This window comes from Dermacentor albipictus, chromosome 1, assembly GCF_038994185.2.
Source record: "Dermacentor albipictus isolate Rhodes 1998 colony chromosome 1, USDA_Dalb.pri_finalv2, whole genome shotgun sequence".
Taxonomy (NCBI): domain Eukaryota; kingdom Metazoa; phylum Arthropoda; class Arachnida; order Ixodida; family Ixodidae; genus Dermacentor; species Dermacentor albipictus.
This window is the reverse complement of record NC_091821.1, coordinates 182,376,053-182,391,044: the sequence shown is the minus strand read 5'-3', so window position 1 is coordinate 182,391,044 and position 14,992 is coordinate 182,376,053. Positions and strand designations below refer to the sequence as shown.

General features: G+C 40.8%; 1 long non-coding RNA gene across 1 annotated transcript in view; it reads left to right on the top strand.

Annotated features, from left to right (window-relative positions):
* The first annotated feature begins 6,292 nt into the window (after positions 1 to 6,292).
* LOC139053231 (uncharacterized) overlaps positions 6,293 to 14,992 on the top strand; it is a 40,179-nt gene continuing 31,479 nt past the window's right edge. The window contains exons 1-2 of the long non-coding RNA XR_011510336.1: positions 6,293 to 6,428; positions 9,479 to 9,594. This is a non-coding gene — a long non-coding RNA (uncharacterized lncRNA). The remainder of the gene's footprint in view (positions 6,429 to 9,478; positions 9,595 to 14,992) is intronic.

Sequence of the window (14,992 nt, the reverse complement as noted above, 5' to 3'; positions counted from 1 at the left end):
GACACTCTACAGAACTGCGCATTAATAAAGTCCTGCTGCTATGTGCCGAGGTGGCTGGTTGGCCTCGTTACGAATGACGTTTAAGTGCTGCTGCGGACCCAACATCTGTCACACCGGTGGATGCTCTTATGTTTTTGGGTGAGTGCAGTAGCGACTACGGTCTCAGTGATCTTCCTGAGCCTTAAGTGAAAAGCAACGGGACTAGAAGATTTTGTGGGAGACCCTCGAGCCTTAAAGTGTGATACCAGCCCGCTTCAGCGTGGGATTGGGACAGCCATGCATCCTCAGCTTGCCCTCGATATCTGCCACGAGCAGAGCACTAACCAAACATCTTAAAGGCGACAGAACGGTGTAACCAGTTGCACTGCATACAGACAGTTCACCCCTTTCTCAGTGAATTGGCAGTCTTAGCTGCAACAGAATATTGAGAAGGTCACAAAGATTTCTGGTAAGCGACGTAAACAGCTTTGACTAAGTACGCATTTGCTAAAATCGTAGTGCATTTTTTTCTTGGTGCTGCGGGTAGTACATTGTCATTAAATTTCCTGCTCTTAATATTTCCCTCCCCTTTCCCTTCTCACAGTGCAGGCTAGCCAGCCGGGCTCAGCACTGGTTAACCTCCTCGCCTTTCATTTATCGTTTTCCCCTCTCTCTCTGCTCAAATTAATAACGATACATTTATTGTACAACGCAAGTGCACACATTTGGTATAAACTGAATTTGCATCTACATTTTTCACTGACGCTTGATTCATTCTTAGCAAAACTCTCGCAACACTAGTCCATTCATAGCTCCTTCGCAGAAATGCACGGGAACAGTCGCAGCCGGCACACAGCGAAACCTTGCGAGACCTTGCAACATCTGAAAATCAACTTTCGCCAACTCTTTCCAGGAAAGCAACATAGCCTTGACATTGGCAAGCTTCTGCACAGAGTCCAAAGCACGGAATGTCTCAGTATAGACATTATACTAATGGCCTGTTTGCTACTGACTCGCACGCGGCACTGTCTGCAAACATGAACTGGTTTATATAGATAGAAATATAGATAAATATATTCAATTACATGTACAATCTGAAAAATGTGAAGCTAACAAGTCTATTGCGAACTATTCAATGGATGAATAAAAGAACAAAATAATTAACGGCTCCTGCAGTTGTGAGTGAACATTTGTGCAGCCAGCATTGTTCTGGTTTTGTTTGGCATATTGGTGGATATCGCTAGGAACAACGATGCTGGACAGTTTGCTGGAGCAATATAAGATAAACAGTGCAGGTTGTTCCTACTACATTTTTATTCACACAGTGCACCATATACCGAGTAGATCCGAGCAGTGTTAGGAGGACTACTGCTATATAGAGCAACAATGCAACCTAATGTTGCGGTTCAAAATTTTTCCAAGAAAACTACTCTGTTTCTGGTATGTTATTTGCTAAGCAGAAGCAAAGGTTGTTTTAGTGACTTTTTGTGTTTGCGAAACGTAGAATAGGCCGCAAAATATCAGCCAGGGTTATATATATCTAGGTTTATATTGAAGTGGGAATTACATGCATAGCTAGCCTAGTTTTTGACGTCATGCTAAATTTTCATAAACTCTGTGAGTGATTGTCATATGTCAAATCACAACTGTCATTCCCTCAAGGCTGATTCCGCGAACTATTGTGATCGTTTCAAAATTCCTTGAAATGTATTTCTCCAAATTATTTGCAAGAGGCACCATGCAATATTAGGTGGCCGAAGCCGCCAAACTGATCTGCGAAGAACAAATGAGAGCCCACAAGGAGTCGCCTAAGGGGTGGGTTAAGTGGGAATGTACTCTTTTGCTTTGGTCATCGTAGTTGTAATTACTAGAAGAGAAACAAGAAGTCGGGAGTGAACATATTCACTGCTTGTTATAAAACAACCTTAAAAACAGGAGAGCTTGTATGGTAAATGTGAGCATTTCTGTCCAGTAGAATATGGCACTGTAAATTATTGGTGCCTTCGCGTGGAACCTCTACGTTTCCATACAATACCTAGCAGGCTTGTGAAGAGTCTGATAGGCCCGAGGATCAAGCGGGCCTATTTTGACTGTAGCCACCGTTTACTGTTTGGTACGTGTACTTTCCAGGCCACTTAGTTTGTGTACAATTATGCTTGAGCATTTGAAAAGAGAAATGATGAATCCGACACAAACGTGTACGCAAAATACGCGTAAACAAAAACTCGGCTGGGATAACGTAGCGATGCTATTCCAATTATTTTCCTTTTAGCGCTTTGTCAGGGATACGAGCGGCGCTCTCCCTACACTATCACCAGGATCGGCCCATCGTGAGCGGTGTATGATGCAAAGAGATGCGTGAGAAAGGAATCCTTACATTATACAGGACATTGTCTAGTAAATTATTAAATCACACTTAAAGGTAAGAGAGAGAGATAGAGCGAAGTTTTACTGAGCAGACACGAGGAGAGCGAGGTCTGTAAGAAAGGCGTCTCTGGCCTACTATTCCTCAACGCTCCTCGATAAAATGCGCAGAAACGTAACATGTGAACATTTTACCACTTGTTGCTTTCAGGGCTGTCACTTTCTTCGTTGATTTGAAAAATTTCCATAACCAATGTGATCCAAGGACGTGAACAACTTGAGGGCTGTCTCGGGGGCTGTGGGAAGAACAAAAAAAAAAAGAAGTAGCCACGATTACAAAGGTAGAAGCATCGGTGATTCGTGGCCAACCAAAAAAAAAAAAAAACGCGCACATGCACTCGGACACACTTATGCGCGTGCTCCTCTTTTTGTGATGCCATTCTGTGTGCCGTTTCTTTGATTAAACGACAATCTTTTCCATGTTGCACTATACTCTATAAACGCACTCAATCCTGGTACGAATTAATGCAGACAAACAGTAAAATGTTGCAGGCTTATAGCTAACTCTCCTCTATAAAATATAAAATAAACATTTGGCGCCCAGCCGGCTTGCCGTTGCCTGCGGTGCCTTGAGCACCCACGCTCGTATGTGATCTTGACGATGCGGCCTGAGGAGCGGCACTCTGACGGGCTTCGGATAGGTTTGGGGTCTGGGGCTGTTCCAGGCGAACGCTGTTGCAACGACGTCAAGGGCGATTTTTTTTATTTATTTATTTATTTATTTACCTACCTACAGTCGCCCAGATAGCATTACACAAGGGAGGAAAAGACATTTTACACTGGAGAAATCGGCGCAAAGCAAGAAACTAATTAATATCACAAAGAATACAAAAGATAGAGAACAGTTGCCTAACAAAAATACACGAAATAAAACGCAAAATATGACAAAAACACGACAAATTACACGAGAAGAGCAGCAAGCGGCAAAAACGACGAGCTTCGCTGGTTCAGACCGCAAAACGTACAAGTTATGTGCAAAGCAATGGCACTTGAACACTGGTACCTACGATTACCCATGCAGAATAAACAAATCAAAAGTAGTGCACAAATAAGAAATGTAATATACCATATGGTACAAGAGCCTGCTATGCTGCTTGCACAAAGTATGGCGCAAGAATAAACATGACATGAAACAAAGCATGAAACGCACACATAATATCTCAAGACTACAAGAAGTTCGTCAGGGTTTGCGACCTGCTTGGCGCCCCGAGGAAGCTGATTTTATAACTTAATGGTGCGCGGGAAACATGCACTCATGATGATAAACCGTACGCGCTGGAATTTCCGTCACTTTCAGCATGTGGTCACGGTGATGTAAGATGTACGAGGGCGGTTAAAGGTAGCCATCTCTGTTTATGGCCTTGCGATTAAAATAGGAGGAACACCATATGAAAACAGGCCCAACGTGATGCTAAGTGAGGCCAGGCGGGGGAATGTTTTATCGTAGCGACGCCACTTTGAAACATGTAGTTGCACGGGACGAACCGAGCAGCCCAATTTTGCATCTTCTCTAGACGGTTAATATTCTGCGTATGTGGGACCCACACGACTGATGCGTATTTAGGAATCGGGTGAATATTTGTTAGATATTACGTTTCTTTACCGTCCTGTGAAGTGCGCCTAATATTTCTCCACATGAATTTAAATATACGTCATGCCTTAACTCTTCCATTACCGTGGAGAAATGGCCATTTGTGGCTATCCCTTAAAATAATGACTTTAGACTGTCCATAGAATACTTTTTATAGACGACCTTGCCTTTCTATAGATTTGGTGTTTTGTTGATACAAAGTCTATAGGCTGTCTATAGACGAAAGTCGATAAGGTTTCTATTTCTTTTTGTCTATTCACAGTCTATAGACGGTCTATAGAAAAAAGCCAATGAGGCGTTTCTTTTTTGTGTGTCCCCTCTATAGACAACCTATAGACGAAAGTGGATACAGTATCTACTTATTTTTGTCTATTATTTGTCTATATACTTTGTATAGACGAAAGTCGTTAAGGTGTTGATTATTTTTGTCTGCTCCCAGTCTACGTAGTTCATCACAAATACGTACATGCACACATCCACGTACACACACACACACACACTCACACACACACACACACACACACACACACACATATATATATATATATATATATATATATATATATATATATATATATATATATATATATATATATATATATATATATGTATAGCTGGGCGACTGGCCGCTCGAGGCACATTGCTTGTAATCGCGGGCTTCTTCACGATCGGAAACACACTTTTATGGAGCACGTGTTGAGCAACATGAGACTTCTCATCTAATTACAATTGAGAAGTTGATTCAGACCGCAAAACTAATTATCTAATCAGGGGGAATGAAAAAGGTAACCCGAGTATCTCCAAGCGACGGCAAACATCATTACTTTGGTTCTCTTCAGCTACGTAGAATTTGCATATATTAAGGTCTGGCTCAAATTAAGTGAAACACCCCGTATACTTCTTGGGAAAACACGGGGAATGTTGGAGATGGAACTTCAAGATGATGAGCAAACCGTGAACAAGGTGAATGCATTTACCTTATTCACGTTTTGCTCATCGTCCCGTATACTTCTTTGCAATTTGAATTATTCTACACGGTTTCCTATATCACCGCCGATGAAGGCCATAGGGTGGGACGTCACCAAAGGTCATGTTAACTTGAGCGAACAGCCCGTATACCCAGCGTGGTAAGGCATGAGATGAAGTAGAAAACAGCCGATACTGTAAAAGTCTTATTGCTTCAGGCTTACATGCCGTCTAAGATTGACAATAGACAAAAGTCGTTAATCTCGGCCAAATCCGGGTACGCTGTAGCCAAGCGTAGGTCGCGGTGGATAATACGGAACTACGTTTGATATAAGCCACTGAGGTTGTATACTGCTGAGATTGCTGTAGAGCCTATTTGTAGACTTTGGTCTACACATAGTGTATACCACCGCTTTTCTTGAGCACATGATATGATCCACGTAGTCGCTCTCGGCAATCCCAAGACAGCCTTCACAGTTGTCATAACATGAATTTTGCGGCAGTAGAATAAAGAAATCAAAACGCCCATCCAATCGTGATAACAGATGTTATGAACGGCAACTTTAGCTTCAAGCGAATTCCAAACAGGCATCAAGCTAACAGCGCAGACACTCGTAATGTTTGTAGCTGACAACGCGGACTTTGTAAGTCTGCGATGAACCGATGTCGCGCATGTGGTGTGTGCGTTGTGTGTCCTATTCTCAGATACTTTTCACGTTTTCCTTATATCTCGGCTGCATCAATAACATCGGATGGTTTTTCGTTGACTGATATGCTGCACTATAAACTCATCAAAGTTTCTCATTCACTTTAAATATGTGCCAAATCCTCTGAGCACACCCAGTATTTCGCAGGCGGTATTCCTGCGCGGCCACGCATGTGAGTACGTCATTGCTGTACTGATTGCTTTGACCTATCATCGGAACAGAAAATTTGCGCTAACATATGTGCGGGCATCACATTTGGCGGTAAGCTGGAAGATATGCTAAAAATGCACTGTATTACTCATCGTCGCTGGCGACAATGCAAACCTATGACGGGCCAAGTAACGGCTTTTACGAACAGCGCATTCATCCAAGTGTGCGTTCCAGTTCCATACGATAGCCCACAGCATTTCCCATGAAGGAAATGCGCATGCCAGCGCATTTCCTTCATCCATTAAAAAAATGAAAAACGGAAATGAAAAGCAACCCGTTCCGCGCGCAGAGAAAGACAAAAAGAAAATGAAAGAGGGAAAGGCGCTCGGACTTCTCGGAGCGCGCACACCCTCGGCGCACTGAGCTCTGCGCATGCGCAATGGCAGCAACGGCAGTGCCCCATCTGTTCGCGTCAATTTGAGTTCTCAACGAGTGCGCCAGGCATGTAAACGCTTGGTGCAGCGGTGTGCGGTGTCTGCCTAAACGTGGCCTAAACCTTGGTGTCTGTGTGCATGTCTTCTTTGGGGCGTCACACGTCACTACACTGAAAGGTAAGTTTTAGCAAGGATGTTTTCCGTCAATAGCTCATGATTAGGTGTGCGCATTTGGTAGCGCAAACCGCTCCATGTATAGGGGACTCGGGCATGGTGTCGGTTTGTCGTTTACACGATTTGATAACGCGCACTTGTTCTCGCTTCTGCTGTGTGGAATGTTTTACAGCAAGCGATCGCTTACGCTTGTTGAATTTAGTGTCATAGTTGATGTACGTAAAAAAGAAAATACACCATGTTTTACCTTGATACTGAGCAGCCACTAAGCGGGTTGTTTGTGTTGAGCAGCCAGTGTCAGTAGATCTCATTTCGTGGCGCTCGATCGGGCCGCCATGAACGCTGCGCCGCATGTGTAGTGCGGCGTAGCGTTCGTAATTCTCGTGACATGCTTTACGTGTATATATCGAAATTGCGTTAGCGTGAGGAATTTCGCAACAGAGTTGAATAAATGCTAGCGTACTCGGATGAGAGGCCGTGTTTACGGGGCATGCATCAGCAGTGCGTGCGCTGCCGTTTTCGTATAGAGTAAAAGTAGCAGTATTTTTAAGGCTCCTGACAACCTGTCTAAATAATTTTGGAAGTTACCGCAAGCAAAACACGAGACTTGAAGAAAGGGACAGCACGAAGCGGTTAGGTTCATGGATATGTTCATGCATATATTTAGTTTCACCCAATCTAAATATATGCAACCGCAAAAGCTTTTGAAGCATGAAACCTGCGATAAGCTCAGCCACTCCAGCTTCGCAACTTAGCCCCAAAAATTAGGCAGCAATCAATTAGTAGCTCAGGGAAGCACCTTTACACATTTCGAACTGAAGGCATTGGGTTTGACGATAGTTCGAAATTTTTTTGTCTCTTTTATAAATAGTTTAGCCGCAGAAGTTATTTTTCGGGCTATTTGAAAAGCGCTAAGCACCTTTCCATGCTTCGGCGTTATGCAGTTTACGTGCTGTTAGCTGCTGGCGCAGATTCGCATTTTGCCAATCGTACATGGTATGAAGCCCTTGCCGTGCGTAATAAGTGTGCCGGCTTTCATTACTGTTGCATTTAGTGCCGTCGTCTTGGACAGACTGTATACTACATGCGCTGTACAAAAGAAAAAGAAAAGGGCCAGCTTATCCATTTGGTGGTCTTAGTAGATAATCGCACAGATTATTCAAATAATTTAGTGGACATTGCACTTGTTCTCCCCTTATCAACACACCTAAGAGATCGTAACGTGTTTTAGCTGATAAGTAACCTTATCAATACACCCCATTCATGCGCATTCTACTGAAAATGTGGCAAATGCATTCATCTCGGAGTATGAGAAATGAGATATTGCAGACTGTTTTAAGCGGAAATAAATCACAATTCTTAACGTGATTCTTCAAAACTGTGGTCACTATTCTGAGTATGTTCGTTCGGCACGGGCATATTTCATTAACACCTGACACAGTCCAGCCGGGTATCTTTGTTTCAGCAATTATTATTATAGGAATCGTTTGGGATTCTCGCATTTGTTTCTTACTTTGATAAGTACACTATGTGTCACATGAACCTGTCTTGAAACGAACGTACCGTTGCTGGCTCCGGTGACCATTACGGCTGTCTGACTGCTCATCATATTGTAACATAATGAAACATCATAATGGTAGTGATTCATATTGGCATGTAGTCTTTAGTCAGAGGTAAACCAAGTTAACTAGAGCCATAAGTGATGAGAGCAAATTATGTATAAAGCTATTAATGAACCGCAAAAATTAACTAATTGAATAGTTTTCCCACGTATTGTTGCATTTGCTTTGCGTGTGTGTCTTTCTGTGTCCTTGTCTTCCGTGCTGTGCTCGTGTTGCCATGAATTACGAACTTACCCAAGCCCTTGTAAGCTTTATTACACAAGGGATTCAATTCAATTGAATCTAATAATGCATGTCACGTGACTGACGTGTTATTCATTTTATCTAAACATTATGGACTGGCAGTACTTGGCAAACATTAAACCACAATATTTTTTATTGGACTTTAACAGCGGGTGTGATAGATTGCTAGGGAATTTTCATGAAAACAGCCAGAGAAGACTTAGAAAAAGATCGAGGAATTTGAAAATCTGAACATAGGGATGCTGTCTTGTTATATGTCTTACAAGGTTTCCAGAGAATCTCTCTATAAAACATATTTTTAAAACGTTTCACCTCACAAAAAATTGAGACAAATGGTCCCATTTATGGAAAAAAAAACCCAAAGTGAAGCATACTGACATGGCATTTCTTACTCAATTTTTTTTCCGTAACTAAAAGCCCTGACCCTCGATACCCTAGAAAAATTACTCATGTTTGAGATCACCTTAAATAATTTACTGTGATAGCATCCATTCGAACTATAGTTTCAGTTTTGTTTCCCAGAAGGTGCATATCTGTCGTGCCATGACACAAAAAACGCTTGTGCGGTATTTCGGGTGCTCATGTTGTATACCTAACTTGCAACCGTGTTAGCATGCCCAAGAGGCCTGATTATCGGTAAGAAACTAAGTGACCATATCAATACAATCAATCTGTCTGCTTCTGTTGAAGTTATGGCCAATGAACCATTCATTTAAGAGTATGAGAAGGACATTTAAATGTGTGTTAAGGAAAATAAATTACAATATTTGGCTTGATACTGTCAATACTCTAGTCACTCTTCTGAGCATATCGATCTGTCCTGTCATATTTAATTACCAGTCAACAAATGCACAGACAGCCCAACTCGGCAACCTTGTTTCAGCAATTGGTATAGAGGTCGTTCGGGATAATTACAATAATGTGTGATATATGAACTTTTCTTAAAAGCAACATACTGTTGCTGTAGCACCAGCAGCATGTGCGACTGTTTAATTGTTCATCATGCCATAAAATGAAATATTGCATAATAGTACTGATTTGTATTCATAAGCAGCCATTAGTCATACTTAAACCGCATTGAGTATTGACTTACGTGGTTTGGGTAAAGATATTAAGCTGCTTACTGAACATACAAGGATTACACAATTGTTATTCTTGCCTCACATTGTTGCATCTACTTATTTGCAGCATACACTTGCAGCATCTTTGGAACATATGACATGAAGGTCAAGGTCGGCCTGGCGGCCTTGCTTGCCAAGCGGAAGTAGTCTGTAAATCTGTAAAATGTCTCTTTCAATCATAAGGTAAGACCTGCATTTTAAGTAAATATAATATAACACGCAATAAAAAAGTTAATTCAATATCGGTGCACTTGTTTCCTTTTTTGCACTGCATGATTCAGAACTAGTGAAATTGCTTCAATTTGTTTCCTGCTTATGCAACATATGAGAGTGCAGCTGGTTCAGGAGCATTATTAAGCTATCGACATTAATGCATTAGTACAGATGAGAAGCAACACGTGAACATACATAACATACATTCAATTTTTTTTTTTGCCGCCATATGTAAACAAAAATGTAAACTAATTTGTAGATAGCAGACAGCAGATTTCGTTCACGCGGATGCATTGCATGCAGTTCTAATATTTCCTAAATGTGCTCGTGCACAAATGCTCATGCAGCCTTGCATAAAGATGCACGGCTACGTGTATTTTAGGTTTTTCGACTGCTTCCATCCGCATGCGTGATTTTCTATGTACAGTTGCCTGGGTATGTTCCCATGTGCATTCTGGATGCAGTATATTTTTAGACTTTTCCAATAGACTGCTTATTAACAACCCCAGCAGCGAGTGTTTATATATATAATCGAAACATAGTTGAAAGCATGTGGTTTATATAGCTAGTATATAGGGTGTCGATACCGGCTATTTTATCCAATCTGGGCAATGAAAATAAAAGATTTAAAAGAACACGGTGAAAAATATACTGTTATAAAAAGACCTACAAGTCAGATCTCTGACGGCTGAACACCAAAAGTATTAAATTCGTATCTTACTAAACCGTCTTTTTTTGCATTATTCTTCGTTGAACAGCTTCACTGAATTTATGTTAGCTCAGACACCCTGTATCGACAATAACCGACAAGATGTGTAAGGCTAAAATCTATGGATTAGCTATAGACTTATCTGCAGGAATTGTCTACAGGCAGTGTATAGACTTATGGCCTTACCCTTTTTGTAGACTTGTCTATAAAATGTCTGAGTCTGTAGACGCCCTGTAGACTGTCTATAGACTAATGAAAGTTGACGTTTGTACACAAATGTCTGCAGAATGTCTATAGGCAAAAGTGTGTACGGTTATACAGTTCAAATTTTGTAGACTGAAGTCTATAGAATGCCTATAGACAGATGTCTATATATAGTCTAAAGACATATGCTTAAATACATTTTACTGACTTCTGTCTATAAATATAGAACTCTATACAGCAGTTCTACTTTTGTAGACTGAATTCTATAAAATGTCTATAAGCAAGTGTCTATAGACTATCTATAGACATTCAATAGACTTCAGTGTACAAAAATAGAAATATATACAGCTTTACTATAAATGTCTATAAGCAAATGTCTATAGACCATCTGTAGACATTTGTCTATAGACATTCAATGCACTTCAGTCTACAAAAATAGAACTATATACAGTTTCACTTTTGCAGACTGAAGTCTATAAAATGTTTCTAAGCAAATGTCTATAGACCATACATAGACATTTGTCTATAGACATTCAATAGACTTCAGTCTACAAAGATAGAACCATATACAGTTTTACTATAAATGTCTATAAGCAAATGTCTATAGACCATCTATAGACATTTGTCTATAGATGCTATATAGACATTTGTCTATAGACATTCTATAGACTTCAGCCTACGAAAGTAGAGCTGTATAACCCTACAGACTTTTGTCTACGGACATTCTGCAGACATTTGTCTACAAACGTGAATTTTCATTAGTTTATAGACAGTCTATAAGTGTCTATAGACTCAGACATTTTATAGATAAGTCTATAAAAAGTGTAAGGACATAAGTCTATAGACTAGTCTAAAGAAATATCTGTAGATAGTCTATAGACATTCGTCCATAGACTGTCTATACACTTTTGTCTATGGACATTCCATAGACTTTAGTCTACAAAAGTAGCACTCTATAACTTTTGTCTATACACTTTTGTCTATGGACATTCTGCAGACGTTTGTCTGCAAACGTGTTTTCATTAATCTTTAGACAGTCTATAGACCCGGTGTTTTTATAGACTAGTCTGTAAAAAGTGTATGGCCATAAGTCTATAGACTGTCTATAGACTAGTCTAAAGAAATGCCTATAGACAGTCTATACACTTCATAGACAAATGTCTATAGACTTTCTATGAAAATTTTTGTAAGGGATATACAACACTCACGAATAATGCAGCATTATAAGTTGCAGACAACTAATTGGAGTTTCCAAACCCATAGGTTGCTAGGGGAAAATATATCATAAATGTTTATCAAAAATTTGCGAAGAATGTGCCAATTCAAAAAGAAGATGACACAAAAATCGGTATATATCTTAAAAAAATAAAAGCATACATGTAGAAAGAAACTCAAAATATATGTTTCACACATGAACGTTGCAAGAACACTTCTAAAAAATGAATTCGTCGTACAACTGTTCTTTGGGCATAAAGAAAAGCATTTAGTCTTTGCAGAGTCGTGCCGTGCAGTGAAGCAGTTATGCTATGTTCACACTACGGTCGTAACGCGCGTAACAGCTCTTTTGGCGTATCGAACGTAACGGCTGTAAAAAACGTTACGGCAGTTAAGCCGGCACCTTTGTTCACATTTACTGCTGCTTAAATTACGGCTTTTACAACAGGCCAATCAAATTTGGAGCTGCAGAATCGACGTCACCAGCGGTCCAATATGGCTCCTGCCAACATGCGAGCGCTGGCCGCGATCGAAGAAATTCACGCTCAAAACAAACTTATAGTCATGTATTTAATCGCCCAAAGACGACGAAGGCGACGCAGAAGGGTTTGGGTGCGGCAAGTATTTCTCGACAGGGCCGCGGACGGCGATTTTCACAACCTTTTCGCCAAGCTCCGAGTTGGTGACGCTGCGATGTTTCATAACATCATGCGCATGTCGCCCCAGCAGTACCGCTTCCTTGAAAACCTAATGAGACCACTCATTGAAGTTCGGAGCACGCATCTGCGGCCATCGATTTCCTCGGCGGATAAACCAGATGAACTGAAAACAGTCTCGCAAGGCGCACTGCAAAAATTTTTCATGAACACAGCCAATCGTGCGCACGGAATGGCGGAATGGCACTTCCCGCGCCCGGAGCTGTCTGCAGACGGGAGGACGGAAGTGTCGTCACCGGTTGTTGAAAGCCGAAAGCTTATCGGTCATTGGCTGTGTCGCAACGGTCGTAACATAACAGTCGTAAATGTTGCCGACCCTTTAACACTCTCACCCACGATTTTTGCGAGAATTGCGCACGTTGGTACCTTTACGTTCGCAGTCTGAACTAGACGCATACGCTTGTTGCGCTTCCGCTTACGTTTGTTACGAAAAATCGGCGCCTTACGAACGTAGTCTGAACATAGCATTAGTCTCTGCGGTGTTCGTGCGGTGCAGTGAAGCAGTTCGTCCACTTCGTTAGACAAAGTCTTTAGACAGTCTTTTCTGTCGAGACTTAGCAGCTGCTGAAGGAGCTCAATTATGAACACCTAGCTTACCTTGGCGTGTTATGAACGGCCTGCAGGGGTACCAGTTAAGTTTGTTCTTTTCTCCCTGAAGTCGATCGAAGTCTCTTCAAGGTGATTATCGGCGTTGATGAAGCAGGAGGTAGGTTGGAGGTATCAAAACTTGAAGATATATTCCAACGAAAATATTTACACAGTCAAATTTTATTTATTTATTTGATACATACTGCTAGGCTTATAAATAAGGCTGTAGCAGGGTCGGGACACAAATACAACTGTAAACGTGGTATCAAACATGGTTAACAGTTTCTGTTAATAGCAATTCCAAATATTGTGAACAAAGAATAAAGGACAGTACGGACACTTTCCGGCAAGTCATGTCAATGTATGCAATTCGTATACACAAAGGTATTAATAGCACTACAAACATATTTAAAAGAAAGAAAATTTACCACGAACTATTACTGACATGGAAAACACCGATACATACATTTAATTCTTAAAGCTAAGGCAGTAGAGAAATATATAATTGGTTAGTCTTGAGACAAACATATTAGTTGAGCTACTACCAGCGACGTGTTCAGGTAGTGCAATCCATTCTGTTATGGTCCGTGGGAAAAATGAGAACTTAAATGTATCATTGTGGAATGTGTACTCTTTCAAGTGTACACTATGTTTTGTTCTAGTGGGCCTGGTGTCTGAGAGCGATAGAAGTCGTCGGCTAGTTCCGTTTACTTCATTATTCAAGAGCTGGAATACGAACTTGAGACGTAGAAGCTTTGCACGTTTGTTTATTGTAAAAATACCTGCTCTCGCAAGGAGTTCAGAAGGCGAATCACGGCGTCGATACTTGTTGTACACAAATATAATTGCTTTCCTTTGTACTGCTTCTAATTTATCAATACATCTTATCGTGTGCGGAAACCAACCTATAATACCATATTAAATAATTGAGCGAACTAATGATGTATATGCTAATAGTGTTGTGCTTGGTGAAGCAGTCCGAAGTGACCGTTTTAGCGAGCAAAGAGAGGAAAAGGCCTTACCTGAAATATAAGACACATGTTTATCCCATTTTAAGTCTGGAAATAATTACCCCGAGGTACTTGTAATGGTCAACGCCTTTTAACGGTACTTGATCTATTACAGAGGGGAACGTCAGAGGCTTCTTTTTTCTTGATATTGCCATACAGACAAATTTATCTAGATTAATATTCATCTGCCATGATCGGCACCAGTTCGTAACGTTTCTACGTGCATTATTCAGAATAACTTGGTCCGTAGTATAGTTGATTTTTTTATATATTATACAATCATCTGCGAACATGCGGACTGTCACATCCGAGTTCTCAGCTAATTCATTAATAAAAATGAGGAAAAGAATAGGAGCTAGTACTGTGCCTTGCGGCACTTCAGATTGAACCGGTGAGCGTTCGGATGAGTAGCCGTTGCAGTGAGTATACTGGGTCCTGTCTGAAAGGCAAATTTTAATCCATTTTGTGACCTTGCAATTACCAAATAAGTTACCAAGTTTCCAGAATAACTTAGTGTACGATACCCGGTCAAAGTATTTTGATAGATCAAGAAAGATAACGTCAGTTTGTCCGCGGTTATTGATGAAGGTTGCGAGGTCCATGGATTGTTTCTGTTAGTTGCGTTGTCGTCGACCGGCCTTTTCTAAACCCATGTTGATTTTCACATAGAAGTTTGTTGTCGTTGACGAACTGCATAATGTGTTTAAGTATGATATGTTCAAATGTTTTGCGAACAGTACAGGTTAAAGAAATCGGCCGGTAGTTATAGAGATTTGTAGCATCTCCAGAATTATGGATTGGTATAATCTTAGCAGTTTTCCATTCACGCGGTAATTCACCAGTGTTCATAGGTTTTTGATAAACAAGTGAGAGGTATTTGGCCATCCACTCGGCGCATCTTTTCAGAAAAGTATTTGGAATGTCAT